Source organism: Coccinella septempunctata, chromosome 3 (genome assembly GCF_907165205.1).
Source record: "Coccinella septempunctata chromosome 3, icCocSept1.1, whole genome shotgun sequence".
NCBI lineage: Eukaryota > Metazoa > Arthropoda > Insecta > Coleoptera > Coccinellidae > Coccinella > Coccinella septempunctata.
The window spans coordinates 14,333,218-14,346,305 of NC_058191.1; positions in this window are offsets into that span (position 1 = coordinate 14,333,218).

A 13,088-nucleotide genomic window follows, 5' to 3' on the forward strand; every position below is an offset into this window, starting at 1 on the left:
ATGATTATTGCTTTGCGCACTTTGCATGTGTGAAAGAAATTGAGATTTTTATTGTGGTCGTTATCGACCAAATACGTGCTTGTATTCAAATTTCTGCAATAGATTTATTTGTTAAATTTAACAGATTTTCATTTAAATTTTCTCCCCAGAAAATATAGAAAAACATCAAAGACCTGTCCTTCGCGCGACGGGCCGAATCCACCATTTTTGCCCTTAAGGGGGCCTTCAATTTTGTGTAGTTAACATCTTAAAAATAATCACCCCTTGTTCAGTGGAAAGCCGCTCTTCCATTGATTCCAGGTAAGGGGTGTTTTATTTCATAACCATAACCTAAGTCTCGACCTAAGTTGATGTTAATTGAAACAATTGTTTTTTCTACATGATTTTCAATACTCAGATTAAACAGGGGTGATAATATGGGGTAAAAACGCTATCCTTAATCACAAATTTGCCTTGTGATTGAAAAAATAGTTCGAAAATCGGCAACGTTAGGTTAGGTTTTCTCAGAAACCGTACATTTTCGCTCAACTAATGTTGGTGTCATTCGATAGTATTTGATCTACTCTATCGTGGTGTGACGTTTGTTTCAATAGTTTTGGGGCACCCTATATATAGGTCTCTTCGGTGTTTTTTGAAATTTCTCGAATTTCCGTTCGGCTATAAGTCCTGAAATTCTCTATCAAGTCGACTGAAAATTTATATTTAGCCTTGAGTTGTTAATTTCATTGAAACAGAGCATTTAAATTCGACAAAAATCAGGACCGGGCTCAGTGAGGCTTTACTTAACTTCAAACTCATAAAAACAACGTGTATGTAGTTTTTTAATCATAATTTAAACTTTTTTGTTATCTGCATTATTATTGTCTCAAAATGAATTGATTTTTGGGTTGCGCCACCTGTTGATCATGTTTTAGAAGTAATTGTTTTGGTCAGACGCCTTCAAGGAATAGAGCACTTCATGAAAAATAGGAATTCTTAATTGATTTTTTTTTCAAAGAAATGAAATGAATGTGTTCAACAATTATACCATATTCGGTCTTCAAAATAGTCATTCACAATGATAAAATGTTTCAAAATTGATAATGCACAAATATGGATGGAAAAACTACGCTATCTTCAAACTAAATATTAAAACTTGATCTTCAGAATTAATCTATTTTTCTTTGGACAACTAGTTGTGTGAATGAAAACAAAGAAAGAAATCGCGGGGTGTCAGATCTGGAGATCTAGCAGTCCAATGTTGGGGTCCTACCCTTCTAATGAAATGACCTGAAATACTGATAAATACTTCTGCTAGTGCATGAATATCATCAATGTTTCAATAACAAATTGTAATAAGACCAGACCAATCCATAGATTTCCATAGATCCAATAATGAATATAACGGAATAAGTGAAGAACTCGAAAGTGCATTTATCATACTTATTCGAAGTGCCAATCATTACCTTCACTAAAAGACCAAATGAGGTGAAAATCAATTCGGAAAATTACTTCAGGTCCACGTTGTCCATAAAAAGCGATTCATTCGGAAGATATCAAGTTATAATTATAATTTTCATGATAGCGTAGTTTTTTATTGCTATTTTTGTTCATTATCAATAATAAAGCTTATTATCACTGTGAATGATTTATCTGAATAACCAGATATGCTAAAATATCAAAAACGAAAAAATTCAGTTGAACATTTCCAATTCCATTTTTAGATTTCCACTTCTGATTGGCGATCATATTCATACCAATAATTATTATGAAGTAAAAGTCAATATGCTGCGCTGGTTTTTTCTAGAGGCATTTCACCACCAAACAATTATTCATTAAAAATTATCCACTGATAAAGCATACCAAACTTTCATTGATTTTGAGAAAATAAATGCAGATACCTGAAAAATTGAAAATTATGACGAAAAAAACTACAAACAGAGTGTTTTGCATGAGTTTAAGTTTGAATATAGCCTCAATGAGTCCGGTGCTGTGTTCGTCAACTTTTAATGTTCTGTTTTATTGAAACTTACAAGCTTAAGCGGATAATGAGTTTTTAGCCGAATACAACTAAATTATTTGGAGTTATAGCTGAACGAAAATTCGGGAAATTTGAATAAACTCCTCTGTATATCGGAAACGGAATGCCCAAGACACACATATGAGGTGTTTTTGAACTCAGCTCAATGCCCTCTATTCACGGTTTTCGTTTGTCCGTTTACTTGTGAAACACCCTGTGTACTGAAAAATCGTAAAAGACTCCTCGAGCAATTAAGAAATGCCATTAAATCAAGGAGTTTCTTTTGATGCACTATGATGAAAAATGTCAATATCCAGTTATTATTATTATTTATATAATTATATCTCGAAAACCAAGGCACTTTTACCAAACGTAAAATATATTTATCTGAAGCGCCATAGAGTCCTCTACCCGCAGGATCCATATTATCCATTCATTACGCCACACCCTGTATAATTATTATCATTATATCAATGTATTGAAAATAAACAGACATGAATACGAGCCAGTTGTTTTGTGAGGTGAAGCTCCTCTTGCTTCAAACTTCTTCTAATTATTTTGACTACCATTCACGCAAGATGATTTTTGTTGAAGAATTCAACATTCTTGTAATTATCCGTTCATTTCTTCAAGAGATACCCATTCCCTACCACCTTTGATTATTCAACTCAATGCTAACACTGCATCAAATGCATTTCATCTTCGGGTTGATTTTTTTGAATTCTACAACTGATGTAACGTCTTCAACCTCCAGCCAAAGAAGATAAACAACAGTAACTCTCCTCAAGCTACTGATCACTTGTATTTTCCATATAAATAAATAGATTTGGTATGTCTTCAATCAGTTTGTATGAACGTCAATTATGTTCGTTACATATTTTCGACTCCATATTTTCCGAAGTGATTTGACATTGTGATGAAATACGTAATTACTGAGAGACTCACGTAGAACGGACTACGTAGCACTGATTTAAAACTCAAAAATGTTTCGACAAGCGTCTTAACCCAACATTTTCGTATCATACAGAGTGAAAGGTATCCAATTTTCATGACCAATCCAGTGCTAAAATGAAAGGGAATGAAGTATAGAAGCTGAAAGTAAAACGTATATCTTTATCGATTCATTCGGGAAAAACATTTATATGGAGTTCCTGATGTCGTGAATATAATGCCCAAAAATTAGACTACTATTTCATACCAGAACAAATTCGGTAAAATTGTCTTTTGAATTAATCTTATATGTCACGAAAAATTTCATTTTCATGCATCATTCATTTTGGGACCTATATGGTATTAAACTCCCCTATCGGACGAAGTATCGTAGACATAAGCATATTTATTCAAAACTGTCCAAATTCATTCACACCGAGATCACGAACCTTATCAATCAATTATCAGCGTATGAAGTTTATCAATATTAGTATCGTTCTCGAACTATTTACAGGTTTCAATATGTGTGAATGAATCGGAAGAGCAGCTATATTCTATATATGAGTAGAATTCGAGCTGTCTTACTTTCTGTCCTCCTAAAATCTGGCAACGTAGCGGGAGGTGAGAGCGCACTACTAATAAGAAATATATGCGGAGGTAGTAAGGTCTGATTCGTTTGAAGAAAAATTTGTCGATAAAAATCTTTTCCCCTCTTTAGGTACCCCTGTTATTTACCTTCCCCTCTACATATATAAACAAAAATTATTCCAATTATATAACTGCTTCACCCGGAGGTCAGGTCGCCCAATGAACTTAACGGAGGTAGCAGCGCACTACGGGTTCATATATATATATATATATATATATATATATATATATATGTTTATGTACTATCAGAGTCTATACTATAAATAATACGAGTAATTTTAAGGGTTTAACGACTCTTTTGTGGAATGGAAATACTCTTTTTTCTCAACCAAGCTTTCGCAATTGTTTTATTGCTTCTTCAGGGTTTCTACAATATAAAATACAAAGATCAATTTAATATAAAAACATTTCTCTTTTAAAATTACCGAAAGTGAGGTTAAACGTTTCACTGACTTCAACAACGCATAACATACTTCGACTACAAGTAGTACAGACAGAACTTATTTTTTTTTTCCGTTTATTCGTCATGTATATCTAGTTTTTATTCAGTCAATTTCAATTTATTTGTCCAAATTTCTTTTTTAACTCTCACTCTATTACGTCGCATTTAACATTTGTAAATTTGACAAGAAATTGTGGTTTGTGTATTCTGTGATCATGACATTGAAATTTACAAATGTTGAATGCGACGTAATAGAGTGAGAGTTAAAAAAGAAATTTGGACAAATAAATTGAAATTGACTGAATAAAAACTAGATATACATGACGAATAAACGGAAAAAAAAAAATAAGTTCTGTCTGTACTACTTGTAGTCGAAGTATGTTATGCGTTGTTGAAGTCAGTGAAACGTTTAACCTCACTTTCGGTAATTTTAAAAGAGAAATGTTTTTATATTAAATTGATCTTTGTATTTTATATTGTAGAAACCCTGAAGAAGCAATAAAACAATTGCGAAAGCTTGGTTGAGAAAAAAGAGTATTTCCATTCCACAAAAGAGTCGTTAAACCCTTAAAATTACTCGTATTATATATATATATATATATATATATATATATAATATATATATATATATATATATATATATGCCTATATATATATATATATATATATATAGGCATATATATATATATATATATATAGGCATATATATGCCTATATGCCAAATATCATAGGCATGATATATATATATATATATATATATATAGGCATATATATGCCTATATGCCAAATATCATAGGCATGATATATATATATATATATATATATATATTTTTTTTTTGCCTTCACACTTTCGTGGTGGTTAACCGTACAACTCGGGTGTCAGAACACCAAGAGTTGTCCAGTGTAGCTAATGTGGATAAAGAACACTGCGGATTATGTTGACAGTTCCCAGCAGTAGCGCCTTCTGCATCCATATAAGGGTGTTAGGTGGAAGTTTCATTTCTTTGAGGTGTTCCGTAGTCTTCTTATGTACCAGACCGTTGCAACTGATAATGAGCGGAACTATATCGACACGTTTTAACTTCTATATGTCCCTAATCTGTCTTGCTAATGGCTCATATTTTCTGATTTTTCCTTGATATGCCTTAGCCAAATTCTGATCCATCGGTATCGAGAAGTCGATGAGCACGGCAGTTTTTTCCGTCTTGTACCATACAATCATGTCAGGTCTATTATGCTCCACCCCTTGGTCTGTAAGCACTGCGAAATCCCAATACACCTTTGTGTGCTCGTTCTCCAGCAGTGTTTGGGGTGTATAAGCGTGATAAGGTGTAAAATTCTGTAGGAGCCGCTCTCCTAGACACAACAACTGGTGGACCACCTTACCCATGTTATTATGCCTGGACATATATTTTGTATCCGCAATTGCCGAGCATCCTGAGGAGAGATGCTGCACTGTCTCCTCAGCGCAGTCGCACAGCCTACACTTGGTGTTATTTAGTTGCTGTTTCAAGATGAATTTGCTATAATTCCTTGTTGGTACCACCTGGTCCTGGATCGCAAACAGAGTTCCTTCCGTTTGTGGATAAAGATACCCCTTCATTAAGTACATGTTAGTGCCCTCAAGGTCAACCTCATTCTGACGTAGGCTGGAATAGAAATTCCCATGTAGTGCTTTCGTTTGCCACCTTCTCCGAAGATTCTCCAGATAGTCCACTTCTTCCTCCATTTCTGAAGTTCCCTGTTGAGATGATGAGGCAGCACTCGTTTGATCCACTACCCATCTGTGGACAGGCAAGTGATTGTTCTTCTCGAAGAAATTGGAGACACTCTCGTTCTCCTTCCTGCATGCCTCCTCTATGCTGCCCAGACCACGTCCACCTTCTTTGCGTGGCAAATGAACTCTTTCTATTGCCGAGTTTGGGTATAATATTCCATACTTGGTGAGGGTAGCACGCATGCGTTGGTCAATTCGCTGTAGGTCTGTCCGCGACCAATTGATTACTCCAGCGGTGTATGTGAATGATGGAAGGGCCCAAATGTTTATGGCCTCTATTTTATTTTTGGATGACAATTGTGTTTTGAGTATTTTGTGCATCCTCCTGAACAGTTCTTTCTCGACAATTTCCTTATTTTCTTGATGTTTTATCTCATAGGTTTGCACTATACCCAAGTACCTGTATCCATCTTTCGTTCCTATTTCAGTTATCTCCCTTCCATCCACCAGTCTGATATTCTCCTCCCCTGTCATCCTTCCCCTACTGACATTGACCGTTGCACACTTCCCCAGTCCCAGCGACATCCCGACGTCCTCACTAAACCTTCTGACCAGCTCCAGCAGTCCTTCCAGTTGTTTGCGCCCTCTAGCAAACAGTTTCAAGTCATCCATGTAGAATAAATGTGTGATGGTAACCTGCGTACTGATGGTATATCCATATGCAGACCTGTTCAGCATGGCACTGAGGATGTTCATGGCCAAACAAAACCAGAGTGGACTAAGACTGTCACCCTGGAATATTCCTCTTTTTATCTTTATTTCCTCCGTTTTGCTGCCTCTCATATAGATCTTCGTTCGCCAGGACGTCATAAGGAACTCAAGCAGCTTTATAACCTGGTCATCAATTTTGTATATTTTAAGTGCTTCGACCAACCACGAGTGGGGAACAGAATCGTAGGCCTTTTCATAATCTATCCAAGCTATTGATATATTTTTTTTCCGTTTTTTTGCCTGTTTAGTCAGTTCTTTATCTATCACTAAGAGCTCTTTGCTTCCTCGTCCCTTTCGCTTACATCCGTTCTGTTCCCATGCCATTATGTTGTTCTTCTTCAGGTACTGGTTGATTTTACAAGATATTGTGGAGGTTAGAATTTTGTATATAGATGGCAGGCATGTGATCGGTCTGTAATTATTGGGTTGCGATAGATCTCCTTTTTTGGGGACCATGTATGTAATTCCCTGAGTAAAGTACTCAGGGACGCTACTAGGGTTCCTGAGTGCACACTGAAGGAGCCGAGCCAGCGCCGCGTGTGTTGATGTGAGATGTTTCCACCAATAATTATGTATCCCGTCGATGCCAGGGGACGACCAGTTCCTCAACCTTTTAACCGTAGCTTTTATGTCCTCCACGGTGACGACGACATTTTCCATCGCCGTCAAACTCTGTAGTCTTAATTTTTCGGATGTAATCCATGGAGCTGTATTATTGTGTTGAGCGTCTTGTGACCAAATACTCGACCAGTATTCTACCATCTTTTCTTGTGCGGGGGTGGTTGATTTTTCGTCTTTTTCGTCTTCTAGTTGTCTGAAAAATTTCCTCTGATTCTGTAGAAAAAGGTTATTCTGACGGTATCTTTGAGCTCTTTTGTTGTATCTCCTCAGTCTGCTGCCTAGTGCAGCTATCTTCTGCTTCGGAGTTTCCGAGTAGATTTTTATTTTTTGATTATATTGCGGGTCATTTCTCTTCAGGCCGATTTTATTAGCATAATTTTGAACTCTCCTTACTACTTTTCTGCTGGGTTTGTCCTCGGTGGAATAATTGTGAAGAATCCCTATTTCTTTCCTGAGTGCCGTTACTTTTTTTTCAAGTCTTTCCTCCCAGGGGGGTTTTTGTCGCTGCTGTTTTATCAGTTCCGGTTCCTTGTTGGATGTTTCAAGAATGGTGTTGATCGCAGTAGCAGCACTGTACACCATGTGACACAGCTCATCAAAATCCATTGACCCATCAATCGCCATCCCTACTGCAACGTCAACTGCTTTTACGGTATCCAACACGTCTCGACTACACCGCACTCGGTGAATACCTCAGCTTTGAGGTAAGTTAGTGATTCCTTCTTGTCTATATTACTGTTTTGTAAATTTCCAGGGTACCGTCCATGGAGGGCTTTACTGTGCCATTTCTGAGTGAGCTGTTCGAGTGTCACGTCTCTTGAATCTTCTTCGCCTCCTAGATTTAGTGGGCTGAAGTTGTCGTCTTCCCTGCATACGGATTGGATAAATGGTGAGTGTTTGGACCTAAAATATTGTCGCAATTTATTTACCATCTTATTATGCGCGATTTCAACATTTTGTAATCCTCGACCTCCTTCCTGCCTTGGTAGGTATAATCTGTTGGATGAGGCATGTGGGTGATGAATACCATGCCTGGTGAGAAGTGCTCGGGTTTTAATGTCGAGATCTTTCAACTCTGAGGCTGTCCAGCCAACTACTCCAAAAGAGTAGGAGACACAAGGAAGGGCCCATATATTAATTGAAGTGAACATGGCTTTTGAACTGAGTTTTGACTGGAGTATTTTCTTAAGCCTGCAAAAATATTTCTCACGGAAGATGTTCTTCATTTCCTTTGTTTTGATGTCTAAGGCCTGTTGCACACCCAAATATTTATATTGCTCTTGAGCGCTCAGTCCCGGTATTTTTACGTCATCCGTTACCAGCATACACTCACCCTCCTGTATTCGCCCTCTCCTTACATGCACCACCGCACACTTATCCAGGTTCATTTGCATACCGATAGTTTTGGTGAAGGATGCAACAATTTTCAATAGTTTCTCCAGCTGCTCTTTGTTGGCAGCGTACAATTTCAGGTCGTCTATATACATTTGATGACTTATTTTGATATTTCTTATTTTGTCTACAATGTATCCGTATTGTTGTCTCGAGATAAGCCAGCTCAGAAAATTCATTGCCAAACAGAACCACAGAGGACTGAGTGTGTCTCCCTGGAAAATTCCTGTTTTGATATTGATTGTGTCTGTTGTGTAGTGTCCATCTTTTGTGTTCAAGACCAGATTGGTGCGCCAGGATCGCATCAGGTACTCCAGAAGATCCGTAATCGGTTTCGATATGCCGTAAAGTTTCAGCACTTTTATAAGCCATGTGTGTGGTACCGAGTCGAATGCTTTGCGGTAATCCACCCATGCAACCGATATACTTCTCTGTTTCTTTTTCACTTGCCTGGTGATGATATAATCTATGATCAACAGCTCCTTAGATCCCCTTGTGTTTCCTCGAACTCCATTTTGTTCGCGAGCTAATATATTGTTGTTGTTAACATGTTTCCAGATGTAGTGTGTCAGTACAGCAGTCAGTATTTTGTAGAGTGTCGGCAGGCAGGTGATAGGCCTGTACTTGCTGGGATCGGTTGTATTTTTATCCTTAGGAAGCATGATCGTGGTTCCAAGTGTGAGAAACTCTGGTATTTTGGTTGGATCTTTCAAGGCCTCACGAAATCTGTCAGCCAAATGCCTGTGCGTTGCTGTGAAATATTTCCACCAGTAATTGTGTATTTTGTCTACACCTGGGGCTGACCAGTTGCTTGTTCTTTTCAAGACTGCACTTATGTTATCTTCTGATATATTAACATCTTCCATGTGATACTTGGATGATTCCTCTTCAGCTTCCCGAATCCACTGAGCCTGATTATCATATGTTTTCTCTTCCTCCCATATTCCCTTCCAAAAAGCATGCATATTTTCCTTTGTCGGAGGTTTCCCCTGCAGCACGGGTTCCGTTTCAAGATTTCTGAAAAATTGCTGCTGATTTCTATGATACAGTTTGTTGTTTTTATATCTTTTTACTCTTTCATTGTAGCGCTTGATGCGGTTGCCTAATATTTTTATTTTCTGTTTCAGCTTATCATTCAAGATGGTCAATTGTTGTTTGAAGGGTTCGTTCCGGGATTTTAGCTTGAATTTCACCGCTATACGGTAAGTTAGTTTCCGTAATCTCGGAGGAGGAGTCTCAGCGTCAAGGTAAGCTTGCAGTATCCCAATTTTTTTCCTGATCTCATTGATTTTTCTTTCCATGGTGGGAGCACCATATATATATATATATATATATATATATATATATATATATATATATATATATATATATATATATATATATATATATATATATATATATATATATATATATATATATATATATATATATATGGTGCTCCCACCATGGAAAGAAAAATCAATGAGATCAGGAAAAAAATTGGGATACTGCAAGCTTACCTTGACGCTGAGACTCCTCCTCCGAGATTACGGAAACTAACTTACCGTATAGCGGTGAAATTCAAGCTAAAATCCCGGAACGAACCCTTCAAACAACAATTGACCATCTTGAATGATAAGCTGAAACAGAAAATAAAAATATTAGGCAACCGCATCAAGCGCTACAATGAAAGAGTAAAAAGATATAAAAACAACAAACTGTATCATAGAAATCAGCAGCAATTTTTCAGAAATCTTGAAACGGAACCCGTGCTGCAGGGGAAACCTCCGACAAAGGAAAATATGCATGCTTTTTGGAAGGGAATATGGGAGGAAGAGAAAACATATGATAATCAGGCTCAGTGGATTCGGGAAGCTGAAGAGGAATCATCCAAGTATCACATGGAAGATGTTAATATATCAGAAGATAACATAAGTGCAGTCTTGAAAAGAACAAGCAACTGGTCAGCCCCAGGTGTAGACAAAATACACAATTACTGGTGGAAATATTTCACAGCAACGCACAGGCATTTGGCTGACAGATTTCGTGAGGCCTTGAAAGATCCAACCAAAATACCAGAGTTTCTCACACTTGGAACCACGATCATGCTTCCTAAGGATAAAAATACAACCGATCCCAGCAAGTACAGGCCTATCACCTGCCTGCCGACACTCTACAAAATACTGACTGCTGTACTGACACACTACATCTGGAAACATGTTAACAACAACAATATATTAGCTCGCGAACAAAATGGAGTTCGAGGAAACACAAGGGGATCTAAGGAGCTGTTGATCATAGATTATATCATCACCAGGCAAGTGAAAAAGAAACAGAGAAGTATATCGGTTGCATGGGTGGATTACCGCAAAGCATTCGACTCGGTACCACACACATGGCTTATAAAAGTGCTGAAACTTTACGGCATATCGAAACCGATTACGGATCTTCTGGAGTACCTGATGCGATCCTGGCGCACCAATCTGGTCTTGAACACAAAAGATGGACACTACACAACAGACACAATCAATATCAAAACAGGAATTTTCCAGGGAGACACACTCAGTCCTCTGTGGTTCTGTTTGGCAATGAATTTTCTGAGCTGGCTTATCTCGAGACAACAATACGGATACATTGTAGACAAAATAAGAAATATCAAAATAAGTCATCAAATGTATATAGACGACCTGAAATTGTACGCTGCCAACAAAGAGCAGCTGGAGAAACTATTGAAAATTGTTGCATCCTTCACCAAAACTATCGGTATGCAAATGAACCTGGATAAGTGTGCGGTGGTGCATGTAAGGAGAGGGCGAATACAGGAGGGTGAGTGTATGCTGGTAACGGATGACGTAAAAATACCGGGACTGAGCGCTCAAGAGCAATATAAATATTTGGGTGTGCAACAGGCCTTAGACATCAAAACAAAGGAAATGAAGAACATCTTCCGTGAGAAATATTTTTGCAGGCTTAAGAAAATACTCCAGTCAAAACTCAGTTCAAAAGCCATGTTCACTTCAATTAATATATGGGCCCTTCCTTGTGTCTCCTACTCTTTTGGAGTAGTTGGCTGGACAGCCTCAGAGTTGAAAGATCTCGACATTAAAACCCGAGCACTTCTCACCAGGCATGGTATTCATCACCCACATGCCTCATCCAACAGATTATACCTACCAAGGCAGGAAGGAGGTCGAGGATTACAAAATGTTGAAATCGCGCATAATAAGATGGTAAATAAATTGCGACAATATTTTAGGTCCAAACACTCACCATTTATCCAATCCGTATGCAGGGAAGACGACAACTTCAGCCCACTAAATCTAGGAGGCGAAGAAGATTCAAGAGACGTGACACTCGAACAGCTCACTCAGAAATGGCACAGTAAAGCCCTCCATGGACGGTACCCTGGAAATTTACAAAACAGTAATATAGACAAGAAGGAATCACTAACTTACCTCAAAGCTGAGGTATTCACCGAGTGCGGTGTAGTCGAGACGTGTTGGATACCGTAAAAGCAGTTGACGTTGCAGTAGGGATGGCGATTGATGGGTCAATGGATTTTGATGAGCTGTGTCACATGGTGTACAGTGCTGCTACTGCGATCAACACCATTCTTGAAACATCCAACAAGGAACCGGAACTGATAAAACAGCAGCGACAAAAACCCCCCTGGGAGGAAAGACTTGAAAAAAAAGTAACGGCACTCAGGAAAGAAATAGGGATTCTTCACAATTATTCCACCGAGGACAAACCCAGCAGAAAAGTAGTAAGGAGAGTTCAAAATTATGCTAATAAAATCGGCCTGAAGAGAAATGACCCGCAATATAATCAAAAAATAAAAATCTACTCGGAAACTCCGAAGCAGAAGATAGCTGCACTAGGCAGCAGACTGAGGAGATACAACAAAAGAGCTCAAAGATACCGTCAGAATAACCTTTTTCTACAGAATCAGAGGAAATTTTTCAGACAACTAGAAGACGAAAAAGACGAAAAATCAACCACCCCCGCACAAGAAAAGATGGTAGAATACTGGTCGAGTATTTGGTCACAAGACGCTCAACACAATAATACAGCTCCATGGATTACATCCGAAAAATTAAGACTACAGAGTTTGACGGCGATGGAAAATGTCGTCGTCACCGTGGAGGACATAAAAGCTACGGTTAAAAGGTTGAGGAACTGGTCGTCCCCTGGCATCGACGGGATACATAATTATTGGTGGAAACATCTCACATCAACACACGCGGCGCTGGCTCGGCTCCTTCAGTGTGCACTCAGGAACCCTAGTAGCGTCCCTGAGTACTTTACTCAGGGAATTACATACATGGTCCCCAAAAAAGGAGATCTATCGCAACCCAATAATTACAGACCGATCACATGCCTGCCATCTATATACAAAATTCTAACCTCCACAATATCTTGTAAAATCAACCAGTACCTGAAGAAGAACAACATAATGGCATGGGAACAGAACGGATGTAAGCGAAAGGGACGAGGAAGCAAAGAGCTCTTAGTGATAGATAAAGAACTGACTAAACAGGCAAAAAAACGGAAAAAAAATATATCAATAGCTTGGATAGATTATGAAA